The sequence below is a fragment of the Pyrus communis genome, chromosome 15 (assembly GCF_041283825.1).
Source record: "Pyrus communis isolate YQ-2024b chromosome 15, ASM4128382v1, whole genome shotgun sequence".
Taxonomy (NCBI): domain Eukaryota; kingdom Viridiplantae; phylum Streptophyta; class Magnoliopsida; order Rosales; family Rosaceae; genus Pyrus; species Pyrus communis.
In genome coordinates this window covers 35,673,411-35,686,999 of record NC_142579.1, presented here as the reverse complement: position 1 = coordinate 35,686,999, position 13,589 = coordinate 35,673,411, and the positions used below count along the sequence as shown (strand labels likewise).

Sequence of the window (13,589 nt, the reverse complement as noted above, 5' to 3'; positions counted from 1 at the left end):
TTTGGTAGGGAAGTGGCTACTTGTAATGATTTTCATTGAAGTATGTGATTTCCGCAGGCCTTTTTTTCATCTGCATTTTTATATTTTCGGACGTTAGATTCAATAAACCTTGTATTTTTAAAACCAAAGCAATATTATTCAACAAATTAATGTGTTACACATATGCATGTTGGAGATGAAACTCCAAACAAGGAACAACCTCCTCCATCACATGCTAACAATTTTTATTCAAAATATGATATGAAATAAATCAATATCCTAGTGTTGAAAAAAGCTCAACAGTAGCAATGGCATACAGGACCAGAGCTAATATTTTTGCAGAAACCTCCTTTTTCACAATCTGCAATGCAGAATTCCCAGCACTTTCCATTTTTTTTTTTACCAGGCGCACATTCTCCTAGCTCGGGGTGATTATTACAGCACCTTGAAGCTTGAGCAATTGAAATCTTGCAAACTGAAATCACAATCAAATTACTAATTAATTAAAAATGATTAATTATTGAAAAAACATGGAAAATGCAAGGAAGTGACACGAGCAAATAAAAACAAAAATTAAAAAAAAATATATATTAGAAGTCAATTACTGCAAAATTTAGTACTATTGATAAAATATTAGGCAAATAAACTAAAAAAAAAACATGCCAAAAGCTTGCATGGATGTTTAGACCATATAAAACTGAAATATATAGTAGGTTATGTGTTTGTTTAGAAGTGTTTTTAAAATAATTGAAAGCGTTTTTTGTGAAAATATTTTTAGAACCAATCCTTAGTAAAAATGCAAGTAAATCATGAAAAAACACTTAAAGTGTTTCCTAAAAGAAGCGTATAACTAGTGCTTCTTACAGAAAACACTTTAAATGCTTATGAAACCAAAATTTTTTTTTTCTCTAGAAACGTTTTTTAGTTATTTTAAAAGCACATCTAAACGAGTCTTATTTTGATCATAGAAAGCAAAAAGGCTACCCAAAAATAAATATGATTCAAGATAATTGAAACGGACCTGTGGAGCTTGACAAAAGCACCAACACAACACAAGGAGGAAAGATGTGATTGTATACTTACTCATCTTTTCTTTTTAAATTTTCACTTCTCTTGTGTTTTGATCTTTCACTTGTTGCGTTGAAAGGTTTGGAGAATTTGTAAGATCCCATATCGTCCATGGGTGAGGATCATGTAAGTCTTATATGTATATTCTCATCTCTACCTAGTACAAGACCTTTTGGGAGCTCACTGGCTTCGAGTTCCATGGGAACTCCGAAGTTAAGCGAGTTCGCGCCAGAGCAATCCCAAGATAGGTGACCTATTGGGAAGTTGCTCGTGAGTTCCTAGAAACAAAACCATGAGGGCTTGGTCAGGGTCCAAAGCAGACAATATCGTGCTACGGTGGAGTCGAGCTCGGGATGTGGTGGGGGCCCTGGTTGGGATGTGATAATTTGGTATCAGAGCCAATCCTTGGCTGGAAGTGTGCCGACGAGGACGTCGGACCCCTAAGAGGGGTGGATTGTAAGATCCCACATCACCCAAGGGTGAGGTTCCTGTAAGCCTTACATATATATATATATATATATATATATATATATATATATATATATTCTCATCTCTACCTAGCACGAGGTCTTTTGAGAGCTTACCGGCTTCGGGTTCCATAGGAACTCCGAAGTTAAGCGAGTTCGTGAGAGAGCAATTCTAGGATGGGTGACCCACTGGGAAGTTGCTCGTGAGTTCTCAGAAACAAAACCATGAGGACGTGGTCGAGGTCCAAAGTGGACAATATCGTACTACGATGGAGTCGAGCCCTGGATGTGGTGGGACCGGGTTGGGATGTGATAGAATGTGTAATTTATAGAGACTCGAAGACAATAATGATATTTGGGTATTAAAGCATAATTAAAATTGTGAGTCCAAGAAATAGGAAAGTCTGATCGTTGGTACATATATAGGTTATGAATATAGCAACGTATCCAGCCATTGTATTTTATTGGAAATAAATCCCAATATTTGGAGATATTATTTGAAACAGTACACGCACAAGATCATCAAAAAAATTTTGAACAAGGTTACGAATGTATCAATAATTCCAATCATTTATTTTTCTTGGAAATAAATCCAACCATTTAAAGACATTATTTGAAACAATACATGCACGAAGGTTTTCATGATCAACAAAGTTATTTTATTTCATTTTTTCCGAAAAATGAGGACAGCTGGTGGCAAATCACGGTTATCCATCCCTTTCGGACCTGTAGAGGTTCTGGGGAATTTCATCCTGCCCTTAGCCATGATCATGCAGACTCTAATATGTGTACCAAAATGTACATACCGAAATGCATGTATATGTTTGTATCGATGAATTAATGTACCTATATGTTTGTATCAAAGGATATACCAAAATATTCAAATGTATTAATGTACCTAAATGAAGAACATACAAAATTGTTATCGGACTATATATTATAAAAAAAAATTAGTTGCCTAAATGTAGACATTAAAATATATTATGATAAATGAAATGAAAAAATTAAATTTAAATGTAATTAATACATTAAAATAGGAATTAAAAGATAATTAAAACATCAAAATATAACTAATAAATGAGATGATTAGATGTACTAAGGACTAAAATTGGATTTTAATCTTACACAAGATTATAGTCTAAAACTCATCTTTTTTAAGGATTAAAATGAAGTTCATTTCAATATTTAGTTGCAATATTCCACAAGAACTCCGAAGGCGTCTGGCGGGGTTTTTTTTGTTTCTTTCTTACGTCTGCTCCAAGTATCTTAATTGAATGTGTGCCTAATGAAATATTTGAATCAATGCAGATAACGATCTCAGGCGGTAAAATGGAAGGAGTCCATGAAGCTCCACATGACATAGAAAACCCCAAGGATCCATTACAAGAGAAGTCGGATAACTTGTCACCCCTGTCCTCTTTGCGGTGTATCTATAGAGTTCCTAAGCGACTGCGGCGGGTAAATGAGAAAGCATATACACCTCAAGTAGTCTCTATAGGCCCACTTCACCATGGCAAGGAACATTTAAAAGCCATGGAAGAGCACAAAAAAAGGTACCTGCGACATTTTCTAAGCCGAACGATTGAAAGGGTAAGCTTCTCTGATTATATACAAATGATAAAGGACAAAGAGGGAAGGTTGCGAGGTTCTTATGCAGAACCCATTGAGTTTGGCAGTGATCAATTTGTAAGAATTGTTTTAGTGGATGCCGCCTTCATCATTGAGTTCTTATTGAGGTGCCGTGACTCAGATTGTGAAGGTTATGATTACAAATTTAACAACCCTATGATGAGATGGGATGTGCTTCCAGATTTGCGGTTGCTTGAAAATCAGCTGCCATTCTTCATTCTTCAGGTTCTTTTTGACACACTTTCTTCTCCTGCACATCTGCGGCCTTCGTTACTTGAAATTTCCTACACCTTTTTGGTAAGCCAAATTGTTAGAAAGGGAAAAGAAGAGGATTCCTACGAAATATGTTCTACTGAAGTACAAGTACAACATTTTGTTGATCTTATAAGAATTCTACACCCACCGTTGAAATAAAAAACTAGAAGGGAACTTAAAACCACAGCGGTACCCAACGCAGCAGAGCTACTCCAGGCTGGAGTCAAATTTGAGGTAGGAAAAGGCACCAATTTATTTGACATAAAATTCTCGGATGGCATCCTTGAAATTCCGACGTTAATAGTAGCCGATAACACAGATCTGACACTCAGAAATCTCCCTGCTTTTGAACAATGCCATAAGAGAGAGGAGGATTGCCTAAATAGTTATGTTTTCCTCATGAAGCGTCTCGCGAAAACCCCAAAGGATGTGGAATTGCTTGTTGAGCATGGAATTATTGTTAATTGGCTAGGTAGTACCAAGAAGATATCTACTTTGCTTCATGGCCTTGGCACTGGGCCGGATGATGGTTGACTACTACTGTTATGCCCCTCTTTGTGAAGATCTGAACAGCTACTGCGGAAAACGCAGGCACAAATGGATGGCAAATTTGAGACAAAATTATTTTAACACGCCTTGGTCCATTATTTCGGTTGTTGCAGCTGTTATTCTCCTCGTACTCACTTTCATACAAACTGTGTGCACTGTTATATTTTGTTGCTTAAGCATGAACGACCGCAAGTCTCTCCTTCTCCGAAAGATCCACAAGTCTCTGCTTCTCCGGAGGATCCATAAGTCTCTCCTTTGCCGTATCCTCCGTACCCTTAGAAGTCTAGCCTAGTCTTTGAGACGGTACAGATTTTGCATTAGCAATCTCAGGTTTCCTTGAAGTGAGTGTAATAGATGTTCCAACAAAATAAAGGTTTGAAGAGTGTGATTTTATATTTGATAGGGAAGTGGCTACTCGTAATGATTTTTCATTGAAGTATGTGTTGTAAATAAAATGAAGTGATTTCTGCGTGCCTTTTGCTAATCTGCACTTTTATATTTTCGGGTGTTTGTAGATTCAATAAACCTTTTATTTTTAAAACCAAAGCAATATTATTCCACAATTAATGTGTTACACATATGCATGTTGGAGATGAAACTCCAAACAAGGAACAACCTCCTCCATCACATGCTCACAATTTTTATTCAAAATATAATATGAGAGAAATCAATATCCTTGTGTTGAAAAAAGCTCAACAGTAGCAATGGCATACAGGACCAGAGCTAATATGTTTGCAGAAACCTCCTTTCTCACAATCTGTAATGCAGAATTCCTGGCACTTTCCATTTTCACATTTTCCTTGCTCGGGGTGATTATTACAGCACTTTGAAGCTTGAGCAATTGAAATCTTGCAAACTGAAATCACAATCAAATTACTAATTAATTATTGAAAAAGCATGGAAAATGCAAGGAAGTGACCCGAGCAAATAAAAACCAAAATTAAAAAATATATATATTAGAAATCAATTACTGCAAAACCTAGTACTGTTGATAAAATATTAGGAAAATAAACTAAAAAAAAAAACCCATGCCAAAAGCTTGCATAGATGTTTAGACCATATGAAACTGAAATATATAGTAGGTTTTGTGCTTGTTTGGAAGTGCCTTTAAAATAATTGAAAGCGTTTTTTGTGAAAATATTTTGAGAACCAATCCTTAGTAAAAATACAAGTAAATCATGAAAAAACACTTTTAAGTGCTTTTGAGACCAATTTTTTTTTCTTCTCTAAAAACGCTTCTAATCATTTTAAAAGCACTCTAAACGAATCTTATTTTAGTCATAGAAAGCAAAAAGGCTACCCAAAAATAAATATGATTCAAGATAATTGAAACAGACCTGTGGAGCTTGACAAAAGCACCAACACAAGGAGGAAAGATGTGATTGTAAACTTATTCATCTTTTCTTTGTAAATTTTCACTTCTCTTGTGTATTTGCTCTTTCACTTGTTGCGTTGAAAGGTTTGAAAGAATGTGTAATTCATAGAGACTCGAAGACAAGAATGATCTTTGGGTATTAAAGCATAATTAAAATTACGAGTCCAAGAAATAGGAAAGTCTGATCGTTGGTACGTATATAGGTTATGAACATAGCAACGTATCAAGCCATTGTATTTTATTGGAAATAAATCCCAAGATTTGGAGATATTATTTGAAACAGTACACGCAGAAGATCATCAAAACAATTTTTAACAAGGTTACGAATGTATCAATAATTCCAATCATTTATTTTTCTTGGAAATAAATCCAACCATTTAATGACATTATTTGAAACAATAAATGCACGAAGGTTTTCATGATCAACAAAATTATTTTATTTTATTTTTTCCAAAAAAGGAGGACAACTGGTGGCAAATCACAGTTATCCATCCCTTCCAGATCCGTAGAGTCTATGGGGAATTTCACCCTGCCCTTGGCCATGGTCATGCAGACTCAAATGTGTGTACAAAAATGTACATACCGAAATGCATGTATATGTTTGTATCGATGAATTAATGTACCTATATGTTTGTATCAAGGGATATACCGAAATATTCAAATGTATTAATGTACCTAAATGAAGAACATACAAAATTGTTATCGGACTATATATTATAAAAAAAAATTAGTTGCCTAAATGTAGACATTAAAATATATTATGATAAATGAAATGAAAATTAAATTTAAATGTAATTAATACATTAAAATAGGAATTAAAAGATAATTAAAACACCAAAATACAACTAATAAATGAGATGATTAGATCTACTAAGGACTAAAATTGGATTTTAATCTTACACAAGATTATAGTCTAAAACTCATCTTTTTTAAGGAGTAAAATGAAGTTTTCTATTTCAATATTTAGTTGCAATATTCCACAAGAACTCCGAAGGCGTCTGGCGGGGTTCTTTTTGTTTCTTTCTTACGTCTGCTCCAAGTATCTTAATTGAATGTGTGCCTAATGAAATATTTGAATCAATGCAGATAACGATCTCAGGCGGTAAAATGGAAGGAGTCCATGAAGCTCCACATGACATAGAAAACCCCAAGGATCCATTACAAAAGAAGTTGGATAACTTGTCACCCCTGTCCTCTTTGCGGTGTATCTATAGAGTTCCTAAGCGACTGCGAAGGGTAAATGAGAAAGCATATACACCTCAAGTAGTCTCTATAGGCCCACTTCACCATGGCAAGGAACATTTAAAAGCAATGGAAGAGCACAAAAAAAGGTACCTGCGACATTTTCTAAACCGAACGAGGGAACGAGTAAGCTTCTCTGATTATATACAAATGATAGGGGACAAAGAGGGAAGGTTGCGAGGTTCTTATCCAGAACCCATTGAGTTTGGCAGTGATCAATTTGTAAGAATTGTTTTAGTGGATGCCGCCTTCATCATTGAGTTCTTATTGATGTGCCGTGACTCAAATTGTGAAGGTTATGATTACATATTTAACAACCCTATGATGAGATGGGATGTGCTTCCAGATTTGCGGTTGCTTGAAAATCAGCTGCCATTCTTCATTCTTCAGGTTCTTTTTGACACACTTTCTTCTCCTGCACATCTGCGGCCTTCGTTACTTGAAATTTCCTACACCTTTTTTGTAAGCCAAATTGTTAGAAAGGGAAAAGAAGTGGATTCGTACGAAATATGTTCTACTGAAGTACAAGTACAACATTTTGTTGATCTTATAAGAATTCTACACCCACCGTTGAAATAAAAAACTAGAAGGGAACTTAAAACCACAGCGGTACCCAACGCAGCAGAGCTACTCCAGGCTGGAGTCAAATTTGAGGTAGGAAAAGGCACCAATTTATTTGACATAAAATTCTCGGATGGCATCCTTGAAATTCCGACGTTAATAGTAGCCGATAACACAGATCTGACACTCAGAAATCTCCCTGCTTTTGAACAATGCCATAAGAGAGAGGAGGATTGCCTAACTAGTTATGTTTTCCTCATGAAGCGTCTCGCGAAAACCCCCAAAGGATGTGGAATTGCTTGTTGAGCATGGAATTATTGTTAATTGGCTAGGTAGTACCAAGAGGATATCTACTTTGCTTCATGACCTTGGCACTGGGCCGGATGATGGTTGACTACTACTGTTATGCCCCTCTTTGTGAAGATCTGAACAGCTACTGCGGAAAACGCAGGCACAAATGGATGGCAAATTTGATACAAAATTATTTTAACACGCCTTGGTCCATTATTTCTGTTGTTGCAGCTGTTATTCTCCTCATACTCACTTTCATACAAACTGTGTGCACTGTTATATCTGTTGCTTAAGCATGAACGACCGCAAGTCTCTCCTTCTCCGAAAGATCCACAAGTCTCTGCTTCTCCGGAGGATCCATAAGTCTCTCCTTTGCCGTATCCTCCGTACCCTTAGAAGTCTAGCTTAGTCTTTGAGATGGTACAGATTTTGCATTAGCAATCTCAGGTTTCCTTGAAGTGAGTGTAATAGATGTTCCAACAAAATAAAGGTTTGAAGAGTGTGATTTTATATTTGATAGGGAAGTGGCTACTCGTAATGATTTTTCATTGAAGTATGTGTTGTAAATAAAATGAAGTGATTTCTGCAAGCCTTTTTCTGATCTGCACTTTTATATTTTTGGATGTTTGTAGATTCAATAAACCTTGTATTTTTAAAACCAAAGCAATATTATTCCACAATTAATGTGTTACACATATGCATGTTGGAGATGAAACTCCAAACAAGGAACAACCTCCTCCATCACATGCTCACAATTTTTATTCAAAATATAATATGAGATAAATCAATATCCTTGTGTTGAAAAAAGCTCAACAGTAGCAATGGCATACAGGACCAGAGCTAATATGTTTGCAGAAACCTCCTTTCTCGCAATCTGTAATGCAGAATTCATGGCACTTTCCATCTTCACATTTTCCTTGCTCGGGGTGATTATTACAGCACTTTGAAGCTTGAGCAATTGAAATCTTGCAAACTGAAATCACAATCAAATTACTAATTAATTATTGAAAAAGCATGGAAAATGCAAGGAAGTGACCCGAGCAAAAAAAAACGAAAATTAAAATATATATATTAGAAATCAATTACTGCAAAACCTAGTACTATTGATAAAATATTAGGAAAATAAACTAAAAAAAAAACCCATGCCAAAAGCTTGCATAGATGTTTAGACCATATGAAACTGAAATATATAGTAGGTTTTGTGCTTGTGTGGTTGGAAGTGCTTTTAAAATAATTGAAAGTTTTTTTGTAAAAATATTTTGAGAACCAATCTTAGTAAAAATACAAGTAAATCATGAAAAAACACTTTTAAGTGCTTTTGAGACCAATTTTTTTTTCTTCTCTAAAAACGCTTCTAATCATTTTAAAAGCACTCTAAACGAGTCTTATTTTAGTCATAGAAAGCAAAAAGGCTACCCAAAAATAAATATGATTCAAGATAATTGAAACAGACCTGTGGAGCTTGACAAAAGCACCAACACAAGGAGGAAAGATGTGATTGTAAACTTATTCATCTTTTCTTTGTAAATTTTCACTTCTCTTGTGTATTTGCTCTTTCACTTGTTGCGTTGAAAGGTTTGAGAGAATGTGTAATTTATAGAGACTCGAAGACAAGAATGATCTTTGGGTATTAAAGCATAATTAAAATTGCGAGTCCAAGAAATAGGAAAGTCTGATCGTTGGTACGTATATAGGTTATGAACATAGCAACGTATCCAGCCATTGTATTTTATTGGAAATAAATCCCAAGATTTGGAGATATTATTTGAAACAGTACACGCAGAAGATCATCAAAACAATTTTGAACAAGGTTACGAATGTATCAATAATTCCAATCATTTATTTTTCTTGGAAATAAATCCAACCATTTAATGACATTATTTGAAACAATAAATGCACGAAGGTTTTCATGATCAACAAAATTATTTTATTTTATTTTATCCTAAAAATGAGGACAACTGGTGGCAAGTCACAGTTATCCATCCCTTCCAGATCCGTAGAGGCTATGGGGAATTTCACCCTGCCCTTGGCCATGGTCATGCAGACTCAAATGTGTGTACCAAAATGTACATACCGAAATGCATGTATATGTTTGTATCGATGAATTAATATACCTATATGTTTGTATCGAGGGATATACCGAAATATTCAAATGTATTAATGTACCTAAATGAAGAACATACGAAATTGTTATCAGACTAGATATTATAAAAAAAAAAAAAAATTAGTTGCCTAAATGTAGACATTAAAATATATTATGATAAATGAAATGAAAATTAAATTTAAATGTAATTAATACATTAAAATAGGAATTAAAAGATAATTAAAACACCAAAATATAACTAATAAATGAGATGATTAGATGTACTAAGGACTAAAATTGAATTTTAATCTTACACAAGATTATAGTCTAAAACTCATCTTTTTTAAAGATTAAAATGAAGTTTTCTATTTCAATATTTAGTTGCAATATTCCACAAGAACTCCGAAGGCGTCTGGCGGGGTTCTTTTTGTTTCTTTCTTACGTCTGCTCCAAGTATCTTAATTGAATGCGTGCCTAATGAAATATTTGAATCAATGCAGATATCGATCTCAGGCGGTAAAATGGAAGGAGTCCATGAAGCTCCACATGACATAGAAAACCCCAAGGATCCATTACAAAAGAAGTTGGATAACTTGTCACCCCTGTCCTCTTTGCGGTGTGTCTATAGAGTTCCTAAGCGACTGCAAAGGGTAAATGAGAAAGCATATACACCTCAAGTAGTCTCTATAGGCCCACTTCACCATGGCAAGGAACATTTAAAAGCCATGGAAGAGCACAAAAAAAGGTACCTGCGACATTTTCTAAACCGGACGAGGGAAAGAGTAAGCTTCTCTGATTATATACAAATGATAGGGGACAAAGAGGGAAGGTTGCGAGGTTCTTATGCAGAACCCATTGAGTTTGGCAGTGATCAATTTGTAAGAATTGTTTTAGTGGATGCCGCCTTCATCATTGAGTTCTTATTGAGGTGCCGTGACTCAAATTGTGAAGGTTATGATTACATATTTAACAACCCTAAGATGAGATGGGATGTACTTCCAGATTTGCGGTTGCTTGAAAATCAGCTGCCATTCTTCATTCTTCAGGTTCTTTTTGACACACTTTCTTCTCCTGCACATCCGCGGCCTTCGTTACTTGAAATTTCCTACTCCTTTTTTGTAAGCCAAATTGTTAGAAAGGGAAAAGAAGTGGATTCTTACGAAATATGTTCTACTGAAGTACAAGTACAACATTTTGTTGATCTTATAAGAATTCTACACCCACCGCTGAAATAAAAAACTAGAAGGGAACTTAAAACCACAGCGGTACCCAACGCAGCAGAGCTACTCCAGGCTGGAGTCAAATTTGAGGTAGGAAAAGGCACCAATTTATTTGACATAAAATTCTCGGATGGCATCCTTGAAATTCCGACGTTAATAGTAGTCGATAACACATATCTGACACTCAGAAATCTCCTTGCTTTTGAACAATGCCATAAGAGAGAGGAGGATTGCCTAACTAGTTATGTTTTCCTCATGAAGCGTCTCGCGAAAACCCCAAAGGATGTGGAATTGCTTGTTGAGCATGGAATTATTGTTAATTGGCTAGGTAGTACCAAGAAGATATCTACTTTGCTTCATGACCTTGGCACTGGGCCGGATGATGGTTGAATACTACTGTTATGCCCCTCTTTGTGAAGATCTGAACAGCTACTACGGAAAACGCAGGCACAAATGGATGGCAAATTTGATACGAAATTATTTGAACACGCATTGGTCCATTATTTCTGTTGTTGCAGCTGTTATTCTCCTCATACTCACTTTCATACAAACTGTGTGCACTGTTATATCTGTTGCTTAAGCATGAACGACCGCAAGTCTCTCCTTCTCCGGGGGATCCACAAGTCTCTGCTTCTCCGGAGGATCCATAAGTCTCTCCTTTGCCGTATCCTCCGTACCCTTAGAAGTCTAGCTTAGTCTTTGAGACGGTACAGATTTTGCATTAGCAATCTCAGGTTTCCTTGAAGTGAGTGTAATAGATGTTCCAACAAAATAAAGGTTTGTAGAGTGTGATTTTATATTTGATAGGGAAGTGGCTACTCGTAATGATTTTTCATTGAAGTATGTGTTGTAAATAAAATGAAGTGATTTCTGCATGCCTTTTTCTAATCTGTACTTTTATATTTTCGGGTGTTTGTAGATTCAATAAACCTTGTATTTTTAAAACCAAAGCAATATTATTCCACAATTAATGTGTTACACATATGCATGTTGGAGATGAAACTCCAAACAAGGAACAACCTCCTCCATCACATGCTCACAATTTTTATTCAAAATATAATATGAGATAAATCAATATCCTTGTGTTGAAAAAAGCTCAACAGTAGCAATGGCATACAGGACCAGAGCTAATATGTTTGCAGAAACCTCCTTTCTCGCAATCTGTAATGCAGAAATCATGGCACTTTCCATTTTCACATTTTCCTTGCTCGGGGTGATTATTACAGCACTTTGAAGCTTGAGCAATTGAAATCTTGCAAACTGAAATCACAATCAAATTACTAATTAATTATTGAAAAAGCATGGAAAATGCAAGGAAGTGACCCGAGCAAATAAAAACCAAAATTAAATAAATATATATATTAGAATTCAATTACTGCAAAACCTAGTACTATTGATCAAATATTAGGAAATTAAACTGAAAAAAAACCCATGCCAAAAGCTTGCATGGATGTTTAGACCATATGAAACTGAAATATATTGTAGGTTATGTGCTTGTTTGAAAGTGCTTTTAAAATAATTGAAAGCATTTTTTATGAAAATATTTTGAGAACCAATCCTTAGTAAAAATGCAAGTAAATCATGAAAAAACATTTTTAAGTGGTTTTGAGACCAATTTTTTTTTTCTCTAAAAACGCTTCTAATCATTTTAAAAGCACTCTAAACGAGTCTTATTTTAGTCCTAGAAAGCCAAAAGGCTACCCAAAAATAAATATGATTCAAGATAATTGAAACAGACCTGTGGAGCTTGACAAAAGCACCAACACAAGGAGGAAAGATGTGATTGTAAACTTATTCATCTTTTCTTTGTAAATTTTCACTTCTCTTGTGTATTTGCTCTTTCACTTGTTGCGTTGAAAGGTTTGAGAGAATGTGTAATTTATAGACTCGAAGACAAGAATGATCTTTGGGTATTAAAGCATAATTAAAATTGCGAGTCCAAGAAATAGGAAAGTCTGATCGTTGGTACGTATATAGGTTATGAACATAGCAACGTATCCAGCCATTGTATTTTATTGGAAATAAATCCCAAGATTTGGAGATATTATTTGAAACAGTACACGCAGAAGATCATCAAAACAATTTTTAACAAGGTTACGAATGTATCAATAATTCCAATCATTTATTTTTCTTGGAAATAAATCCAACCATTTAATGACATTATTTGAAACAATAAATGCACGAAGGTTTTCATGATCAACAAAATTATTTTATTTTATTTTTTCCTAAAAATGGCAAGTCACAGTTATTCATCCCTTCCAGATCCGTAGAGGCTATGGGGAATTTCACCCTGTCCTTGGCCATGGTCATGCAGACTCAAATGTGTGTACCAAAATGTACATACCGAAATGCATGTATATGTTTGTATCGATGAATTAATGTATCTATATGTTTGTATCGAGGGATATACCAAAATATTCAAATGTATTAATGTACCTAAATGAAGAACATACAAAATTGTTATCGGACTATATATGATAAAAAAAAAAATTAGTTGCCTAAATGTAGACATTATAATATATTATGATAAATGAAATGAAAATTAAATTTAAATGTAATTAATACATTAAAATAGGAATTAAAAGATAATTAAAACACCAAAATATAACTAATAAATGAGATGATTAGATGTACTAAGGACTAAAATTGAATTTTAATCTTACACAAGATTATAGTCTAAAACCCTTCTTTTTTAAGGATTAAAATGAAGTTTTCTATTTCAATATTTAGTTGCAATATTCCACAAGAACTCCGAAGGCGTCTGGCGGGGTTCTTTTTGTTTCTTTCTTACGTCTGCTCCAAGTATCTTAATTGAATGCGTGCCTAATGAAATATTTGAATCAATGCAGATAACGATCTCAGGCGGTAAA

General features: G+C 34.8%; 3 pseudogenes; all 3 read left to right on the top strand.

Annotated features, from left to right (window-relative positions):
• Window positions 1-2,843: 2,843 nt before the first annotated feature.
• On the top strand, window positions 2,844-4,239 carry LOC137733540 (UPF0481 protein At3g47200-like; annotated as a pseudogene).
• Window positions 4,240-6,429: 2,190 nt separating this feature from the next.
• LOC137732910 (UPF0481 protein At3g47200-like) lies at window positions 6,430-7,928 on the top strand (annotated as a pseudogene).
• A 2,092-nt stretch (window positions 7,929-10,020) lies between these two features.
• LOC137731776 (UPF0481 protein At3g47200-like) lies at window positions 10,021-11,372 on the top strand (annotated as a pseudogene).
• The last annotated feature ends 2,217 nt before the right edge of the window (window positions 11,373-13,589 follow it).